The following is an 18,871-nucleotide window of genomic DNA, read 5'->3' on the forward strand; positions in this document are numbered from 1 at the left end:
CTACAATCCCTAAATAACACTCAAATAACAACAACAACAACAACAACAACAACAACAACAACAACAACAACAACGTACATTACTATAGAACCTTTCAATCACAAAGATCTGTGACGGAAATATAATGAGTTGTGGTTGAAAATCTCCCTCCCGACCTGTGAGGGCACGAAATAGTGAAAGGGAAAGTCTTTGGACAGGCTGGGCTGACAGTTCATTTTCAGGGTCGGGAAGTCGGTCAGCCTGGAAGAAGGCGAGACTCCGTTGCAGGAACGTACTGATCTGGAGGGTAAACGAGGTAGCAGTAAAGGCAGCTGCAATTGTTTACCAAGGGGTCATGCGTGATAGCGTAAAGGGGCTGGAAAATTGTTAATCTTTTCCTTCACTTGGTTTCAGAGCAGATACGAAACTTGGGAGCAGTATTCGTGAGTGTTTTACTTGTTTTGTCGCTATTAGTAACTGTCTTTTGTTTTGTAAATTCACTAGACAGCTAACACGTCTCCGGAGCTGTGGTCTTGGGCCAGCACTACTCGGAACAACACTGTATTACAGTTACTGTTTAAATTGTTATCACCCACCACCAACACTACAGCACGCACTCTGACTGGTGTATTGTATTGTATTGTGGGGCGAATAACGTGTACTATTGTTTGGTTTGCAAAATCAGTTATTATTGCTTCCTGCCGTGCTCTACACATTGGTATGTATTGCAGGGGGATTATTGTTTGGTCACCAGACCTGGATACAATTAAAAACTGTTCCAAACTGGATTATAACTCTCTGTGTTTCATTACTGCACTGCATCACCCCTGCACCTGCACGTACCACTTAATACTTTGCCACAGGATCCCAAAGCGCTTTGTAGAAATTCAGTTGCTCCATAAAGCAGGTGTAAGTTTCACCCACATGTCCTTTTTATTAGGATCAGTAGCCTGGCCAGGTTAAAACTCAAATTCCCATAGTTCCTTGTTATCACCCTCTGTTCATCCTCTCCCCCCATTGGCTCATTCAGATATCCACTCCTCCAATCTCAGAGCTCCTTGGAAGCCAAAACCTGTTTAAAGCTGGCTGGCTAGGCCAAGAGAGAACTTCCTTTTCTCTTGAGGAATCCATTTTACAAACAGCGCATTACTTAATTTTAGATAAATACTGGTGCATCCATTTACTCTTTTGTTAAAATCTTGTACTTTGTCTAAACCTTTCTTTTTTGTTTACACTGTTACTTGTTTAAGTTTAGTTGCTGTTCAAAGTCTGTTTAGGGTTTGTTTTTGTTAGTGTGTTCAGTCACCATTTTGTTCCTGATCCTCTGATTCCTGATTCCTGATATTTTCCAAACGGCTGTTCACCATTCAACCCGGTACTACTCAACAGACTCATCGTTTTCTACGATCGTTATTTTTTCATCAACCTTCATCCATCATCATCAGTACAGGACTCTATTTGGGACTTCATTATTTGTTTGTGAGATTATTCCTTTTCTCTTTGCTGGTTTTTTCTACTTTACTTTGATACTTTGGTTCCTGTAATTTTGGTTTTGTTCTTTTGTTACTTTGGATTTCATGTGCATTGCTTCACTGGACTTTATCATACGTTGCCATCAAGACTGTCTTTGTAATTGGTTTCCCCGTATACTTATTCATTCACCTTTGTCTTTTTTTGCCTGTCGGTGTGTTTGTTTTGTACTGGTGTAGTGTATGTGTGTGTGTGTGTGGGGGGGTTTATTGGAGGCCCACCAGACACCGCATTCATTTCGCTTTATTGTTAGTTTGGATGTTTGTTTAGTTCACTTTACTTTCTTACTCACCTGTACCTTCCACCTAACTAAACGTTCCTGCAATAAGTTATTATTCATTCATTTATTACATTATAGTTCACAACAATAAACTGTTTGTACACCTCTGACGTCCCTGCTTTTGCTGTCTGTCACGCTTGTTGACTTAGTTAGTTATAGATATTGGGCCAGTAGTATCTCCTTAGGGAGGACAGTACAACTGCTTCTCAGTTGTGCAGAGTGATCGTTACAGCTTCACAGAAAAATGAAAAATAAGCCATTAATACAGTTTAATATGGAATGCGATAACAGAAATAAAATAAAAAAAACGGTTTTACTTGAAAAAAAAAAAGTAGTTTGTAGAACAACTAAGATTTGAATTTAAGAAAGGACAAAAATAAGTTTTGATTTAAAAAAAACTAAATAAATAAAAATAGGAAAACTAAGATAGAACAGCTATTGGGTAAAAAATAAGTTTTCGATCATGATTTAAAAACAGTCCAAGCTTCCCTGACAAGAAGGCAGAGCATTCCAGAATGCAGGCGAATAGCCAGCAGCCCTGCATCCTGTGATCGAAGAGTGCGGTTACGAGTGTACACGGTCAATAATACCTACAAATAACTGGAGCTAATCCATTCAGGGTCTTAAACTGAAATCAAAATCTTAAAATCAATTCTAAACTACATGGGAGCCAGTGCAAAGAGGTCATAACAGGAGTTTTCTGAATGAGCTGGAGACGAGACACCACATGCATTGGGACACAAAAGAGAAGTGCATTACAATAATCAATTATAGATGAAACAAAGGCATGTATTAGTCTTTCAACATCAGATACAGAAATAGTATGTTTAAATTAAGCTCTGTCTCAAATGATAAAAGGATACTTTCCTAATTTGAGTCTCGAATGATAGATCAGGGTCAAAGATGACCCCCAAATTTCTCATTTTGAGTTTTAGTTCTGATGAGAGTCTATGGGAGTCTAACTGAAGTAAACTATTTTTTTTTGTTGTTTCTGAGAGCCCACTAGCATAACCTCTGTTTTATCAGAATTCAACATTAAAAAGTTCAGAGACATCCGATACAATGTCAGCAAGGCAAGGGGCTAATAATACCACAGCAGAAGTATTTCCTGGCTGTAAAGATAAATATAGCTGATTATCATCAGCAAAGCAATGGACATTCACTCAAGGTCTGCGGATAATGTCACCTAAAGGTAACAAATATAAAGAAAATAACAAAGGACCCCAAACAGAGTCCTATGGGACCCTACAGGCAACGTCAGGCAATGACAATTTCATCTCCCCAACAGGGACAAACTGAAACCTATTGGAAAGATAAGTCCTGAACCAAGATAAGACACCTTATAGCAACCACTGAGCTTTCAAGACGATTCAATAAAATGGAGTGGTCCAGTATCAAAAGCTGCACTTGGATCTAGGATAATTAGAATTGAGGGAAAGAGTCAAAGCTTATTAACAGATCGTGTATTGCTCTAACAAGGGCTGTCTTGGTGCAATTCTAAACAAAAAAGTGCAGCTACTCATATGCACAGCCAGGTGCAAGCATTTAAAAATGGAGAGTTGCATAGTGCAAAATCAAACATGGCCACGGTAGATACCCAAAGACCACTAGGGGAATCGATCACAGCCGATAGATGCTGCAAAGACCACTAGGGGAATCGATCACAGCCGATAGATGCTGCAAAGACCACTAGGGGAATCGATCACAGCCGATAGATGCTGCAAAGACCACTAGGGGAATCGATCATAGCCGATAGATGCTGCAAAGTGGTTAAGAGACGACTTGGCAGAGTTTTCAGATCAGCCACCTGCGAGAAACCTAACTAGCACTGATGGGCCGAAAGGCCTCCTGTCGTAAATGTTCTTATTTTAATTAGACCACATCATTTTGGTATCTGAATGCTATTTACTCTTTAATAAAAGTACACCTGCTTATTGAAGATGGTTGCTGCAGGAAACAGCCTGGACTCTCTGATGAAGGCAGCTTTGAAGGCTCGAATCCAGGAGGAGATGGACAAGCGCAGTGCTAAGCGCTGAGCAGATCTGGGGGGGAGTGATGCTGCTCCCTGAACACTTCTCAACACGGTCCAAGGGCATGGGAGGAGGGAGAATGTTTGTTATATTTTGTTTGGAATTGAGCCAGACAAGATAATTGTCTGCTTCTGGGATTAAAGGTAACGCTGTTTTAAAATACAAGCGTGTATGTGACCTCCGTGAAAAGAAGATGGCACATTGTTCAAGACACATGTTTTTGCAGAATTGCTGGCAGCTGAGAGCCTTCTGATCTGAGCTGTCAGTCCAGGGCCGATGCTCCCACAAAGACTTGCCAGTGGCCAAAGCGGCAGACGTAAGTGCAGGGCAGATGAGGAAGGGAGGGGTGGGGCAATAACTTACAGTGCAGAGAAAACTTACAGTACAGAGTAAGCCAGGGCATGCCACTGGTCCAGAAGCAAGTACTGACAGATGAGTCCCACTGTCCCCCACAAATGTTGAAGGACCTAAAATAGAACTTCAGCCCTGGTTCAGGGGATTATTGACTTTGACTGGGCAAGAAGACAGATAGGAACTGCAGAAGGACCTGTTTGCAGGAAGGACCCATCTCTCATCTCAGCTGTCGGAATCACAGAGCCAGATTTCTCAAGCAATGGCATGTCCACGAGAGCACTGCACTCCAGGCATTACGCTTGCAATTGCTTTTCCAATATGACTCAATACAAACATTTAAAGCAATAAGAGCTTTTCTTCTTTTGTTCTGTTTTAAAAGCTCATTACTGTCCATTCTTGTTTTCAGTACAGTTTACATTACCCTGTAATAGTTTATTGTGCTGTAAAACACATGCCAATAAAATGTTTTAGTGCAATTCATACCAGTTGAACATTAGTTACTTTATAGTAATTCTAGAAAGCAATAAGCCTTTTGAGGTCTTGCTAGTTCCTCATAACGGCAGTTGACTGTACTTTGTGTTACTTCCTTGTACAGTCTATTTTCTGGTTGTAGTTTTATTTAAAAATAACATTGCATTCTATCCCTTATAAAAGTTTCCTGTAGTAAAAGCCTAGCAAAGTAACAAATCATAGGTGAGCACTGTAAAGCTCAGAGAGGTATGCTGGAGCATATTAAAAAACATGGCAAACTAATTCATAGTATAACCATGGGAAAAACATGGGGGGGAAAACTGCAAATTTACAGTGCAAATGTGCTGTTGTAAACTTTATAAGGGACAGCTTGAGTACATAACATTGAACCAGGAGATGGGCAGAACTTTGTGCCAGTGTGTTCAACGGGATTATAAAATGCTCATTTGAAAATAAATCTGCCCGTCTCACTGTATTGAAATGGGCAAGCTGAAAGCTCAGGCTCACTGCACACCTTCACATATGGGTCAAGTGATGTTTAATAGCCTCTAAGCATTTGCTGACCAGACAGGGTAGGGCTCATTAATGATGTCTCACTTTTCTGTAGCGTGGAGGCACACAACCCCAGAACCAGGTGCATGTTACTGTTTTAAAGCAGCTTGAAAAAATCCTGAACTAAATCCATCCAGTCTTTATAAAAGAACCATAAAAAATAAACACGCAATTGACAAAGGCAATTTATTTCAAATAAATAAATGGGAAAAAATAGATTGTAAGTAATGAGTTTATTATAAAAAAAGACACATGGTTCACAGATTAGGACTTGTTGCTTTACCTAACCCAACATTTGGTAACGCATTTAAGGAGTAACAGAGTGTAGTTTTGTGATGTTTAATGAGTTTTTGTTTCATAAAAACTGAGATTGCATTTAGGCCTATATCGGGCCCTATGTTTCAAAGCACTGATTAGTCGTGAAAATATCACTAAAGGGTTCCGTGCCTTCATGGCTTGCATGTCCGAGTGTGCTGTCTGTTTCAGGGTTGGGCACTGTGGCTGTGGTTGCATTTCAATAAAGGACATGGAATCCTCCTGTCACAGAGACGGCCGAAGTGGGCGGCGTCAGAACCAGGAAAAGGAATGAAATACACAAAACACAGGACGGATGAAATGAAGTGATGAAGACGCCTGTTGGCGCCGGTTTAATACCAAATAAAAGGTTTACACAAACACGAAAAACACAGGACACGGCACTCTATTTATATTGGTGTAGACAAACGAAAACAGACTAAACTTAACGAAACGGTGCACGGACAGACACTGACAAACACGGTGAGCGGATACTTTCTCCTCTTATTATACTACTACTGCTTATTTCCTCCGTCTCCAATCCCGTTCTCCGCTCACCGAACACCCAACCCCAGTATGTGCCAACGTGCATCTATATATACTATTGTGCTGGGATTCAATTACCAATTAATTATTCACTTGAATCCCAGCACGTGAATTAATAAAGTGCAATTCCCCGTGCTCACATATTACTACATTTTACTTGCACGTGAAGTGCTGTGCAATCCTCGTGCCTAAATACACATATACATTTTTAAACACTCGTGTTACACAGACCCGTTTATATCCCGTGTACCAATGTCTATACACCAACATTTAAACACACCACACGCAACACATAACAGATAATACACAGGGGCGGGCACTTTGTTACATATACCCCCTCCTGTGCAAAGCACACATGGCCTCAATGGCCACCTCCCCCCTTAAAAGCCCAAAAGTCCCGCCCAAAGTCCTTGGCCAGGACCAGAGGCTTCCAGGGGCCCACAGGTCGTAATGCTGTCAGCAGGGTAGCATTCTCCTGCCAGGGTAGTCCTAGCAGCGGAAAGGCTGCTTGGGGTGTGGTCTCCTGACCTTCCCCCTCCTTCGGCGCCGGCAGCTCCCCTTGGTGGGGCTTCAACCACCGTTCTTCCTGCAGGGAAGAAACTGCAGAGGGAGCAGGTCTCCGGACCTCCCCCACGATCTCCGGCGGAGAAACTGCTGCTGGGGTTGGCGGTCTCCAGACCTCCTCCCCCTTCTCCGGCAGCGAAACTGCTGCTGGGGTTGGCGGTCTCCAGACCTCCTCCCCCTTCTTCGTGGCCGGCAGCTCCCCTTCGTGGGGTTCCGGCCACAGTACTTCCGGCTGTGATGCGGAGCGGCGGGCAACCCCAGGCGATGCAGAGCGGCGGGCAACCCCAGGCGATGCAGAGCGGCGGGCAACCCCAGGCGATGCAGAGCGGCGGGCAACCCCAGGCGATGCAGAGCGGCGGGCAACCCCAGGCGATGCAGAGCGGCGGGCAACCCCAGGCGATGCAGAGCGGCGGGCAACCCCAGGCGATGCAGAGCGGCGGGCAACCCCAGGCGATGCAGAGCGGCGGGCAACCCCAGGCGATGCAGAGCGGCGGGCAACCCCAGGCGATGCAGAGCGGCGGGCAACCCCAGGCGATGGGCAGAGCGAGGCTGGCAACCCCAGGCGATGCGAGGAGGCATCCTTGGGCGAAGCGAGGCTGGCATCCTTGGGCGAAGCGAGGCTGGCATCCTTGGGCGAAGCGAGGCTGGCATCCTTGGGCGAAGCGAGGCTGGCATCCTTGGGCGAAGCGAGGCTGGCATCCTTGGGCGAAGCGAGGCTGGCAGTCAGGACAAGCTGGGGTGCGGGTGTTGGCCCTCTTCTCGGCCACTGCAGCCGGGAGGTTCTTCCCCGTGCTTCCCTCAGCAGCCTATGCAAGGGCTGCTGAGGACCGCCAGCATCTAGTCCTGGTCCTTCTGGTGCAGGGAGAGGCAGCTCCTGCTCCTCTCCCCCTGATGGAGGTGGAGGCAGAGGAAGCTCCAGCTCCTCTCCTCGTGATGGTGGGGGAAGTGATACCAGCAGGCATTCACCCTCTGCTGGTGGGGGAAGTGATACCAGCAGGCATTCACCCTCTGCTGGTGGGGGAGGGACCCAGCAGGCATTCACCCTCTGCTGGTACCAGCAGGCATTCACCCTCTGCTGGTGGGGGAAGTGATACCAGCAGGCATTCACCCTCTGCTGGCATTCACCCTCTGCTGGTGGACAGGGACCCAGCAGGCATTCACCCTCTGCTGGTGGACAGGGACCCAGCAGGCATTCACCCTCTGCTGGTGGGGGAAGTGATACCAGCAGGCATTCACCCTCTGCTGGTGGGGGAAGTGATACCAGCAGGCATTCACCCTCTGCTGGTGGACAGGGACCCAGCAGGCATTCACCCTCTGCTGGTGGACAGGGACCCAGCAGGCATTCACCCTCTGCTGGTGGAAAGGGACCCAGCAGGCATTCACCCTCTGCTGGTGGAGGCAGCAGAGGCAGCTCCTGCTGCTCTGCCCTGCCGGTGGAGGTGGCGGAGGCAGAGGCAGCTCCTGCTGCTCTGCCCCTGCCGGTGGAGGTGGCGGAGGCAGAGGCAGCTCCTGCTGCTCTGCCCCTGCCGGTGGAGGTGGCGGAGGCAGAGGCAGCTCCTGCTGCTCTGCTCCTGCCGGTGGAGGTGGCGGAGGCAGAGGCAGCTCCTGCTGCTCTCCCCCTGCCGGTGGAGGTGGCGGAGGCAGAGGCAGCTCCTGCTGCTCTGCCCCTGCCGGTGGAGGTGGCGGAGGCAGAGGCAGCTCCTGCTGCTCTGGCGGAGGCAGAGGCAGCTCCTGCTGCTCTGGAGGTGGAGGTGGGAGGCAGAGGCAGCTCCTGCTGCTCTGCGCCTGCCGGTGGAGGTGGCGGAGGCAGAGGCAGCTCCTGCTGCTCTGCTCCTGCCCATGGAGGTAGGAGCGGCGTGTAGTCTCCTGGTGGTGGAGGTGGGAGCGGTGTGTAGTCTCCCCTTATTACAGGGGACTGGTGCGGCTCTCCCTCACTTGCAGGGGACTGGTGCGGCTGTGGAGACAGCGGTGGGACCTCTGCCTTCCTCTTCCCCTTTCCCCTTCTCTGCCACCTCCTCACCTTCCTCTCCTGCGGCAGTTCCTCCTCTCCCTCCTGGTAGGGGCAGCGGAAGGGACAATTGGCAAAGAGATGGTCCTGGTTGCAGAGGAGGCACCCCGGCAAGGACTGGTTACATCGCCGGGGATGTCTGGCCCTTAGGCGGCACTCCTCCTCCCTGTCCCTCACCTCTTTATCGTCTTTCCTGCTTCTCCCCATTTCTTTTTTTTTTTTTTTTTTGTAATCCAAAGACGCCCCTTTTTTTTTTTTTTTTTTTTTTTTTTCTCCCACACACAAAAAAAAAACACCTCTCCTGGTCTGACGCTTGGAGGCGCTGTTAAATCCCACGCAGGACACCACGTGTCACAGAGACGGCCGAAGTGGGCGGCGTCAGAACCAGGAAAAGGAATGAAATACACAAAACACAGGACGGATGAAATGAAATGATGAAGACGCCTGTTGGCGCCGGTTTAATACCAAATAAAAGGTTTACACAAACACGAAAAACACAGGACACGGCACTCTACACCAAAATAAATAGACAAACGAAAACAGACTAAACTTAACGAAACGGTGCACGGACAGACACTGACAAACACGGTGAGCAGATACTTTCTCCTCTTATTATACTACTACTGCTTATTTCCTCCGTCTCCAATCCCGTTCTCCGCTCACCGAACACCCAACCGCGAGTGTGTGACAACGTGCATCTATATATACTATTGTGCTGGGATTCAATTACCAATTAATTATTCACTTGAATCCCAGCACGTGAATTAATAAAGTGCAATTCCCCGTGCTCACATATTACTACATTTTACTTGCACGTGAAGTGCTGTGCAATCCTCGTGCCTAAATACACATATACATTTTTAAACACTCGTGTTACACAGACCCGTTTATATCCCGTGTACCAATGTCTATACACCAACATTTAAACACACCACACGCAACACATAACAGATAATACACAGGGGCGGGCACTTTGTTACACCTCCATAAAGAACTAAACAATCAGGGACGTGACTCGTCACATCGCTGTCGTTTCTTGAGACGACTCATCTGCAGCTAAATCTGATTGCAGCTTTCAGTGTTAACCCTGTGTGCATTTTTCCTTATTTTGTATGTTTCAGTTATTAAGTAATGTAAAGAGGAACTACTCATATTGCACAGCTGTTCCAGACAGGTAGGATTTTTAGAATGATATTAATTAGCAACACGTCAGGCTTGGGTGCAATTGAGTAAACTTTGAGTGATGTCTAAAATAGTTTCAACTGACACGCAACTGGAGTGTTAGCTGTTACAAATAAGCACAACACTTTTTGAAAAGTAGTTGTTAATTTAGAAGGTGTTATCCAATTACCTTTGATAGAAAAGTCTGTTTCTTTTTTTGAGAAAAATATACAGAGCAGAAAAAGTAACGCTAGAGATAATTCCATCCTGACTATTTCATCAGAGGAATGGACAGCAATTCCTCTTGTATAGACAAGTATGTCAGTAGCATAGAAATCCCCAGCCAACTTTATTTTTTACATCATCAGTTATCATAAATTATACTCAGTGTATTGTAAATAAATACTGTTTCAGAATGTTAATGTTACAAAGCGTTCTTTTCATAATAAACTTACTTTCTGGTAATTCTTTGTTCTCTGAATTCATTTTTTCTTGCAGTAAAAAAAAAAAAAAAGTTTCATTTCAAATGTATCATTCCCCGAATAAGAGTGCACATCCCGCTTAGGGTGGGGCTATAGCTGCAGAGTCACTTAAAACAACATCTCACCTGAAATACAGAGCACCATGAGGTGAAGTGACTTGCTCAGGGTCACAGAAGGCGTCATCAGCTGAACTGGGATTTGATCTCCTGGTTACAAGCCCTTTTCTTTAACCACTGGACCATGCAGCTTCCTATCAAACAAGAGAACTGCTTTTCCAATTGTGATCGAACCTGCACAGGACCATTAGCACTATTTAAGAGCACCATAATCAGGGGCTCCAGTATTTTATGCAACTCCAATTGAGATCCAAAAAACTAGCCATACATCACTTCCTTGGCTTGGACACTGCTGTGCATGTCTAGCTGACGTGCAACACTGTGGTTCTGAACAGCCTGGAAAACAAAGAAGATAAAGTGACAAACAGCACAACAATAAGGGTGTATTCTGTTAAACTGCTGTAATGCTTATGAGAGGCAAGAAGTCTTGATTGTTACACGAAAAAGAGAAAACTAAATTAGCCATTGAGTCATCTTCTGAATGTGTCAAAGTGCTGACAGTTGATGGAGCTGCTGTTGGAATGCCATTATAATCCCAGTGTGTTACCCAGTAGAACCACTGGAATGCCATTATAATCCCAGTGTGTTACCCAGTAGAACCATTGGAATACCATTATAATCCCAGTGTGTTACCCAGTAGAACCACTGGAATACCATTATAATCCCAGTGTGTTACCCAGTAGAACCATTGGAATACCATTATAATCCCAGTGTGTTACCCAGTAGAACCACTGGAATACCATTATAATCCCAGTGTGTTACCCAGTAGAACCACTGGAATACCATTATAATCCCAGTGTGTTACCCAGTAGAACCACTGGAATACCATTATAATCCCAGTGTGTTACCTATCAGAATCATTGGAATACCATTATAATCCCAGTGCGTTACCTATAAGAACCATTAGAATACCATTATAATCCCAGTGCGTTACCTGTCAGAACCATTAGAATACCTTTATACTCCCAGCGTGTTACCTATCAGAATCATTAGAATACTATTATAATCCCAGCGTGTTACCTATCAGAACCATTAGAATACCATTATAATCCCAGTGCATTACCTGGTAGAACCACTAACTCACCAGGTATGGTGGAACATATAATTAACTCTTGTTCTTTTCTCTATAATGAGCGATCTTGTAAATTTTAATGAATGAAACTGTTTTCACAGTTTGTTATATTACAACCTGAAACCTTGATGCATTTAAATGGGATTTTGTTTCCTTTGATTTACACAACCTACTCAACACTTTCAATGTGTGAAAAAAGTTAAACTGGCCCATTGACAACACACTGAAAAGATAACATGCGGCCAAGAGGGACATATATTTTTTGACCCAGCTTAATATAATCAAATAGAGCTGGTGTTACATATTAAAAACATGAGAAAAACCCTCCTGGTTTCACAAACCCAATTACCAGTTCTAGACTACCAGTCCTGTAACCTAAATTAACACTAATTTCAGAAGACGGTGTTCAGAGTTACACTTAAAACTAATCTCAGACCTGTTTACTAAACAAAAAAAATACAAATAATCCTCCAGCCAGTGGATCATAACTGTATTTATGCTTTTAAATGAAAACGTAAGACTTAAGATTTAAAAGACCATTTAGTAGTGTGGGTACTATTGTGGGCAGTTAATATTTTCTTAAGAGCAATAAATTAAAGGACCTCCAAGAACTGTAGGGGATAAAGAGATACCTTCGATAGTCAAGGTCTTGGTGGGACCTCCAATTAGGGCTGTGGGTACTATTGTAATGTACAAACCCGTTTTTAATATCGCTCTCTGAAAACTATGGCGGATTTACACATTACAACAAGCCGAAAATAGACCACATTCCAGACCGTTCAAAGTTCATGAATCGTGTTTGTTCAACATGAGCAAATGATTTAATACTGGGAATCTCTTCTTAGAAAGATGGTTTATTTATTAAGCATGCAAACAAAATAAGTTCGAAAATCACACAAAACAGTTACCCAATTAAATGTCACATTAAAACAACAATTCACCAAAGTATTGTTACCTAGCCTGAAAAGTAGTCACTTTCAGCGTTCCATTGCCTTACGTTTTTCCAAGTGTCAGGGCTCCCAACCTTGATGGATAAATACTTAGAGCTGAGGACTCCAGGTGCAGTCTTTAGTTTCCTAACGTCTTCTTAGGTTTGAGGCAGCAGTCACAGGTTTGGGGCGGCTAGCAAAAGGTCTGGGGCAGCTAGCGGGTCAGGGGGAGCATCAAAGGGTCTGGGACGGCTAGCAGGTCTGGGAGAGCTAGCAAAAGATTTGGGGCAGCTAGCAGATCTGGGGGAGCCATCGCAGGTCCGGGGAGCTAGCAGAGGTCTGGGGGAGCCATTGCAGGTCTGGAATGGCTAGCAGGTCCGAGGGAGCTAGCAGAGGTCTGGGGGAGTGTGACGGAAAGATGAGTTCTGGTGATGAATCTTCCTCCCGACCTGTGAGGGCGCTAAAGAACGGGAGGAGAAGTATCTGGAAGGGCTGGCCTGACAGTTCGTTTCCGGGTCAGGGAAGTGGGTCAGCCTGGAGGGAAGCGTGACTCTGTTGTAAGACCGTATTGATTTGAAAGGTAAACGAGAGGCAGCTGCAAATAATAAGGCAGCTGCAACTGTTTATCTCGATATCATGCGGGATTACATATAGGGGCCAGGGTAACGCTGATCTTCTCCTTCGTTTGGGTTAAACGGCAAACTAAAGCAGCTTTGCAAACTGTTTAATCACTCGATATATGGGGAAAGCAGGACGTAATCTGACCACATAATAGAGCTTAGTACGTCCTAGGGTAAATCCCCGTGATCCCCAGTTGTCCCTATTGAGAGAGAGAAGGACTGAGAGAGGAGCTCTCAGAGTGGATTGTGTTCGTGTTTTGTATTGTTGTGTCTGTCCGTGTAACTGTCTGTTTTTGTATTCAGCACTAGACAGTTAACGCACGTCTCCGGAGCTGTCGAAAGGAGAGCACTATCCGGAGCACCACTGCACTGAGCACCTGCACGTTTTCGATCACCCAGAACTGGTGACCGTACCGTTGTTTTTGTTCAGGACTGTGCCCTTGTTTTCATTATCCCCGTGCTTTACACATTGTTGTGTATTGCCGGGGATTTATTATTTTTGACGGTCGCCAGACCTGGAAAAGAGCAATAAAGCACTTATTCACTGAATCACTGTTGTCTGTTCATCACTCCTGCACCGCATCACCGCTACAACTGTTCCCCTTACCAACCACTTTGCCACACGTGGTGTCAGATCCGGGATGGACCGCAACGCACTGGCGGAGCTGCTGCAGGCACTGGAGATCAGATGGGATGCAGAGGAGATACGGAGGGAGGAGCGCTATACGGCGCTCATTGAACGGGTAGGGCTGATCGTTGCTGCAGGAGCGACCTCTACCGGAACATCATTGATGTCGGCCCCGAAGGCACGGGCCATGAAAATGACGGCGGAGGATGATCCGGAGGCATTTTTGGTGGCGTTCGAGCGGCTGGCAACCGCGGCGGGATGGCCTCGGGAGTTCTGGGCAAGCCAGCTGGGACCTTGCCTGGTCGGGGAAGCGCAGGCAGCATACCAAGCCCTGAGCGACCAGTACGCCACTGACTATGACCTAGTCAAGCAGGCTATCCTCCGTCGTCTCAACATCACCGCGGAGACCCACCGGACGCGGTTCCGCGAGTACCGGAGAGCCCCGGAGACACGCCCCAGGGTGGTGGCACAGCGGTTGTGCGACCACATGGTCCATTGGCTGACCCCAGAGAAGAAGACCGCTCAACAAATGGGGGAAGCCATTGTGGTGGAACAATTCTGCCATGTGGTCGGCGCCGAAACTCAGGCGTGGGTACGGCGCCACAACCCTGACACCCTGGAGGAGGCGGTCAAATTGGCCGAAGATTTTGAGGACTCTTTGACGTCAGCCCGGGTCGGGATCCTGTCAGCCCCTGCCCTGCTCAGGAACCAACCTCTCCCTCCCTCTCCTCCAACACCACCACCATCACCCTCGTTCCCGGCACCCAGACCTCCCAGACCGCCGACCCCGTTGGGCCCCCTTGCCTCCCCCCCATGGAGACCGAGGATGGCCCCCAGCTGGGGTAGAGGTGTTGCCCCTGCCCCGTTGCCCTACCAGCAGCGGGACAGATATTTAACCTATGCCCCCTCTGTCCCTCCACTCTGTTTTAGGTGTAACCAGCCAGGACATAGGGCCAGGTCATGCCCCGCTGCTATGGAGTGTGACGTGGCTGCATGCAACTGGACACCTGGAACGGGTAAGCAGGGGGAAAACGGTTGGGAGGGGCCCTGTCTGATTGACGTGGTTTTAGGGAATGTGAAAACCCACGCGTTAGTGGACACAGGGTGTGAGCAAACCTTGATCAGGACAGCTCTCTTGGGCGGTATGTCGTGGCGGCCACAAGGTCAGGTGGCCATCTCCTGTATCCATGGAGACACGGCGGCATACCCCACCCTAAAAGTATATTTATCGGTAGGACCGATAAAACGTCACCTTGTAGTCGGGGTGGCGGAAAGGTTGCCGCACCCAGTTATTCTGGGCCGAGACTGGCCAAAATTCAAAGAATTGGTGCAAATAATGGCAGTCTCAGCCACACACGTAAACGTGGCAGAAAAAGGGAAAAAGGAACGGATTGGTGATGTGTTTCCTTTTCATACTGAAATGTTTTCCCCTCTGTTCCGTCCTAGAAAAACAAATAAGGAGAGACGGACCGCGAAATGGGAGGGAGCGTCTTTGAGACAAGGCTGGGGTCTGGTGGGAGAGTGCTGTAATGGTAACAAACGCCAGTCGAAGGGAGTGGGAACGCAGTGTGACCGAGAGAGCGAGGTTACTGGGCCGACTAGGGCAGAGGTTATTCCAGCCCCTCTCAATATACCGGACCCGTGGTACTCAAGCGCGGACCTAGTGTGGGGCCAAAAGAACGACCCGTCACTGGTGCACGCTTGGGGGCAGGTCCGGTCCATTGAAGGTAAGGATGTTGATGGCGCTGGGCCGCTAGTATATCCACATTTCAGTATAAAGGGGCAATTACTATATAGGGTAAACCTAGCCGCGGGCACAGGACAGCCTGTAACACAATTATTGGTTCCCCCGTCTTGTCGGACCGAGGTCATGAGGCTGGCGCATGATATCCCTTTTGCGGGGCACCTCGGAGCCAAGAAGACGAGGGAGCGGATATTGGCTCGATTCTATTGGCTCGGTCTTCATACTGATGTGTCGAAATATGTAGCCACATGCCCAGACTGCCAGCGAGTAGCGCCAGGTCGAGTGCGCCCCGCTCCTTTGGTCCCACTGCCGATTATTTCCACTCCGTTTGAGCGCATTGCAATGGACATAATGGGCCCTTTGCTACCTTCTGACTCTGGGTATACGCATATATTAGTAGTGGTGGATTATGCAACGCGATACCCAGAGGCAGTTCCATTGAGGTCCACTAGTGCAGCTGCAATAGCCACCGAGTTAGCGCAGATTATGGCTAGAGTAGGGATCCCCAAGGAGATTTTGACTGATCACGGAACCAATTTTTTGTCCAATACGTTACAGCAGGTGTACAAAATATTAAAAATACGTCCCATCAGGACATCCGTTTATCATCCACAATCGGACGGTTTGGTTGAACGTTTTAATCAGACCTTAAAGTCGATGCTGAGGCGATTTGTAACACAGGAGCAGAAACATTGGGCATCGCTTCTTCCCTACCTCCTTTTTGCGGTGAGAGAAGTGCCGCAGAGTTCAACGGGGTTCTCCCCCTTTGAGCTCCTGTACGGCCGGCAGCCTCGCGGCATTCTCGACCTGCTGAAGGAGGGGTGGGAGGAGCACAAAGGCTCGTCTAAAAATGTAGTGAAGTATGTGCTCCTACTACGAGATCGGCTGGATTTGGTCGGTCGTTTGGCCCAAGACAACCTCAGATCGGCTCAGCACCGACAACAGCAGCATTACAACAAAAATGCACGGATTCGAACCTTTCGACCAGGGGACAAGGTAATGCTGCTACTTCCCTCATCAGAATCGAAACTGTGTGCTAAATGGCAGGGGCCGTATGAGGTGATTCGGGCTATAGGGAAAGTAAATTATGAAATTAGACAGCCCGATCGCCGAAATGAACGTGAAATTTATCATGTCAATTTGTTAAAGCCCTGGCAGGCAAGGGAGGTCTTATTTATAGCCCCAGGCAATATGGAGGATGATTTAGGTCCCTGTCCAGAGACCCCGAGCACAAGAGCGATTTCTATGGGGGAACAATTGGTTCCGGATCAGCAAAGAGAGCTGCGTAAGCTTATTGAGGAGTTCAGCGATGTTTTTTCCGACTTGCCCGGCAGAACAAACTTAGTTGAATATGACATTATCTCTCCACCAGGTGTCACAGTGCGAGAGAGACCGTACCGGATCCCGGAAAGTCGACGAAGTGGCGTTCGCAAAGAGGTATGGGATATGCTCGAGCTTGGGGTGATTGAGCCTTCCAGGAGCGAGTGGTGCAGTCCGATCGTCATAGTGGCTAAGAAAGACGGCACCAACCGCTTCTGTGTGGATTTCAGAAAGGTGAACGCTATTGCTAAGTTCGATGCATATCCCATGCCTCGGGTCGACGAACTTTTAGACAGACTGGGAAAAGCGAGGTTTATTTCCACTCTGGACCTGACGAAGGGATACTGGCAAATCCCTTTAACCCGCAGCTCCAGAGAGAAAACCGCATTTTCAACACCAGAAGGGCTGTTCCACTTTAAAACCATGCCGTTTGGGCTACATGGTGCGCCCGCTGCCTTTCAGAGACTGATGGACCAGGTTTTACGCCCACATCATGAATATGCAGCAGCGTATATTGATGACGTGGTGATATACAGCTCCACCTGGCGAGAGCATTTGGCTAGGGTTGCAGCCGTTCTTCAGTCTCTAAGGGCAGCCCGGCTGACAGCTAACTTGAGGAAATGTGCGTTTGCCAAAACAGAGACTCAATATTTGGGATTTTTAATGGGGAATGGAAGGGTGAGACCTGTAGTCACCAAAATCCAGGCTTTGGTTGATGCAGCGATCAAAACCAAGACTCAGGTGAGGTCACTACTGGGCTTAGCCGGTTATTACCGCCGCTTCATCCCCGAGTACGCCACAGTGGTTAACCCGTTAGTCGACCTCACCAAAAAGAGTGCTCCAAATTTAATTAAATGGTCAGCTGAGTGTCAGGGAGCGTTTGATACTATTAAGCGTACACTTTGCCAGGCCCCCACTCTTATCACACCGGATTTCACCAAGAGATTCATCCTCCACACCGACGCATCGGATGTAGGTTTGGGTGCAGTCTTGTCCCAAAAAGTAGCTGGAGTAGAACACCCGATATTATACCTCAGTAAAAAAATGTTACCTCGGGAACGTAACTACTCCGTAGTCGAAAAAGAGTGTTTGGCCATTAAATGGGCTGCTCACTCTTTACGATACTACCTGCTGGGACACTCATTTGATCTGGTCACAGACCACGCCCCACTCAAGTGGTTAAGCACAATGAAGGACAGCAATGCCCGGATAACTCGGTGGTATCTGGCATTGCAGCCCTTCATGTACCACATGGTACACCGTGCGGGGAAAGACCACCAAAATGCGGATTATTTTTCCCGGGAGGGGGGAGTAATGGGGAAGGTAGATTTAGCCGAGTGTTCCTTCGGCTCCACTCTGAGCGGTGGGATATGTGACGGAAAGATGAGTTCTGGTGATGAATCTTCCTCCCGACCTGTGAGGGCGCTAAAGAACAGGAGGAGAAGTATCTGGAAGGGCTGGCCTGACAGTTCGTTTCCGGGTCAGGGAAGTGGGTCAGCCTGGAGGGAAGCGCGACTCTGTTGTAAGACCGTATTGATTTGAAAGGTAAACGAGAGGCAGCTGCAAGTAATAAGGCAGCTGCAACCGTTTACCTAGATATCATGCGGGATTACATATAGGGGCCAGGGTAACGCTGATCTTCTCCTTCGTTTGGGTTAAACGATTTGAGAGAGAGAAGGACTGAGAGAGGAGCTCTCAGAGTGGATTGTGTTCGTGTTTTGTATTGTTGTGTCTGTCCGTGTAACTGTCTGTTTTTGTATTCAGCACTAGACAGTTAACGCACATCTCTGGAGCTGTCGAAAGGAGAGCACTATCCGGAGCACCACTGCACTGAGCACCTGCACGTTTTCGATCACCCAGGACTGGTGACCGTACCGTTGTTTTTGTTCAGGACTGTGCCCTTGTTTTCATTATCCCCGTGCTTTACACACTGTTGTGTATTGCCGGGGATTTATTATTTTTGACGGTCGCCATACCTGGAAAAGAGCAATAAAGCACTTATTCACTGAATCACTGTTGTCTGTTCATCACTCCTGCACCGCATCACCGCGACAACTGTTCCCCTTACCAACCACTTTGCCACAGGGAGCCATCGCAGGTCTGGGGGAGCTAGCAGAGGTCTGGGGGAGCCATCGCAGGTCCGGGGGGAGCTAGCAGAGGTCTGGGGGAGCCATTGCAGGTCCGGGGGAGC

Source organism: Polyodon spathula, chromosome 31, assembly GCF_017654505.1.
Source record: "Polyodon spathula isolate WHYD16114869_AA chromosome 31, ASM1765450v1, whole genome shotgun sequence".
In the NCBI taxonomy this organism is placed as follows: Eukaryota; Metazoa; Chordata; class Actinopteri; order Acipenseriformes; family Polyodontidae; genus Polyodon; species Polyodon spathula.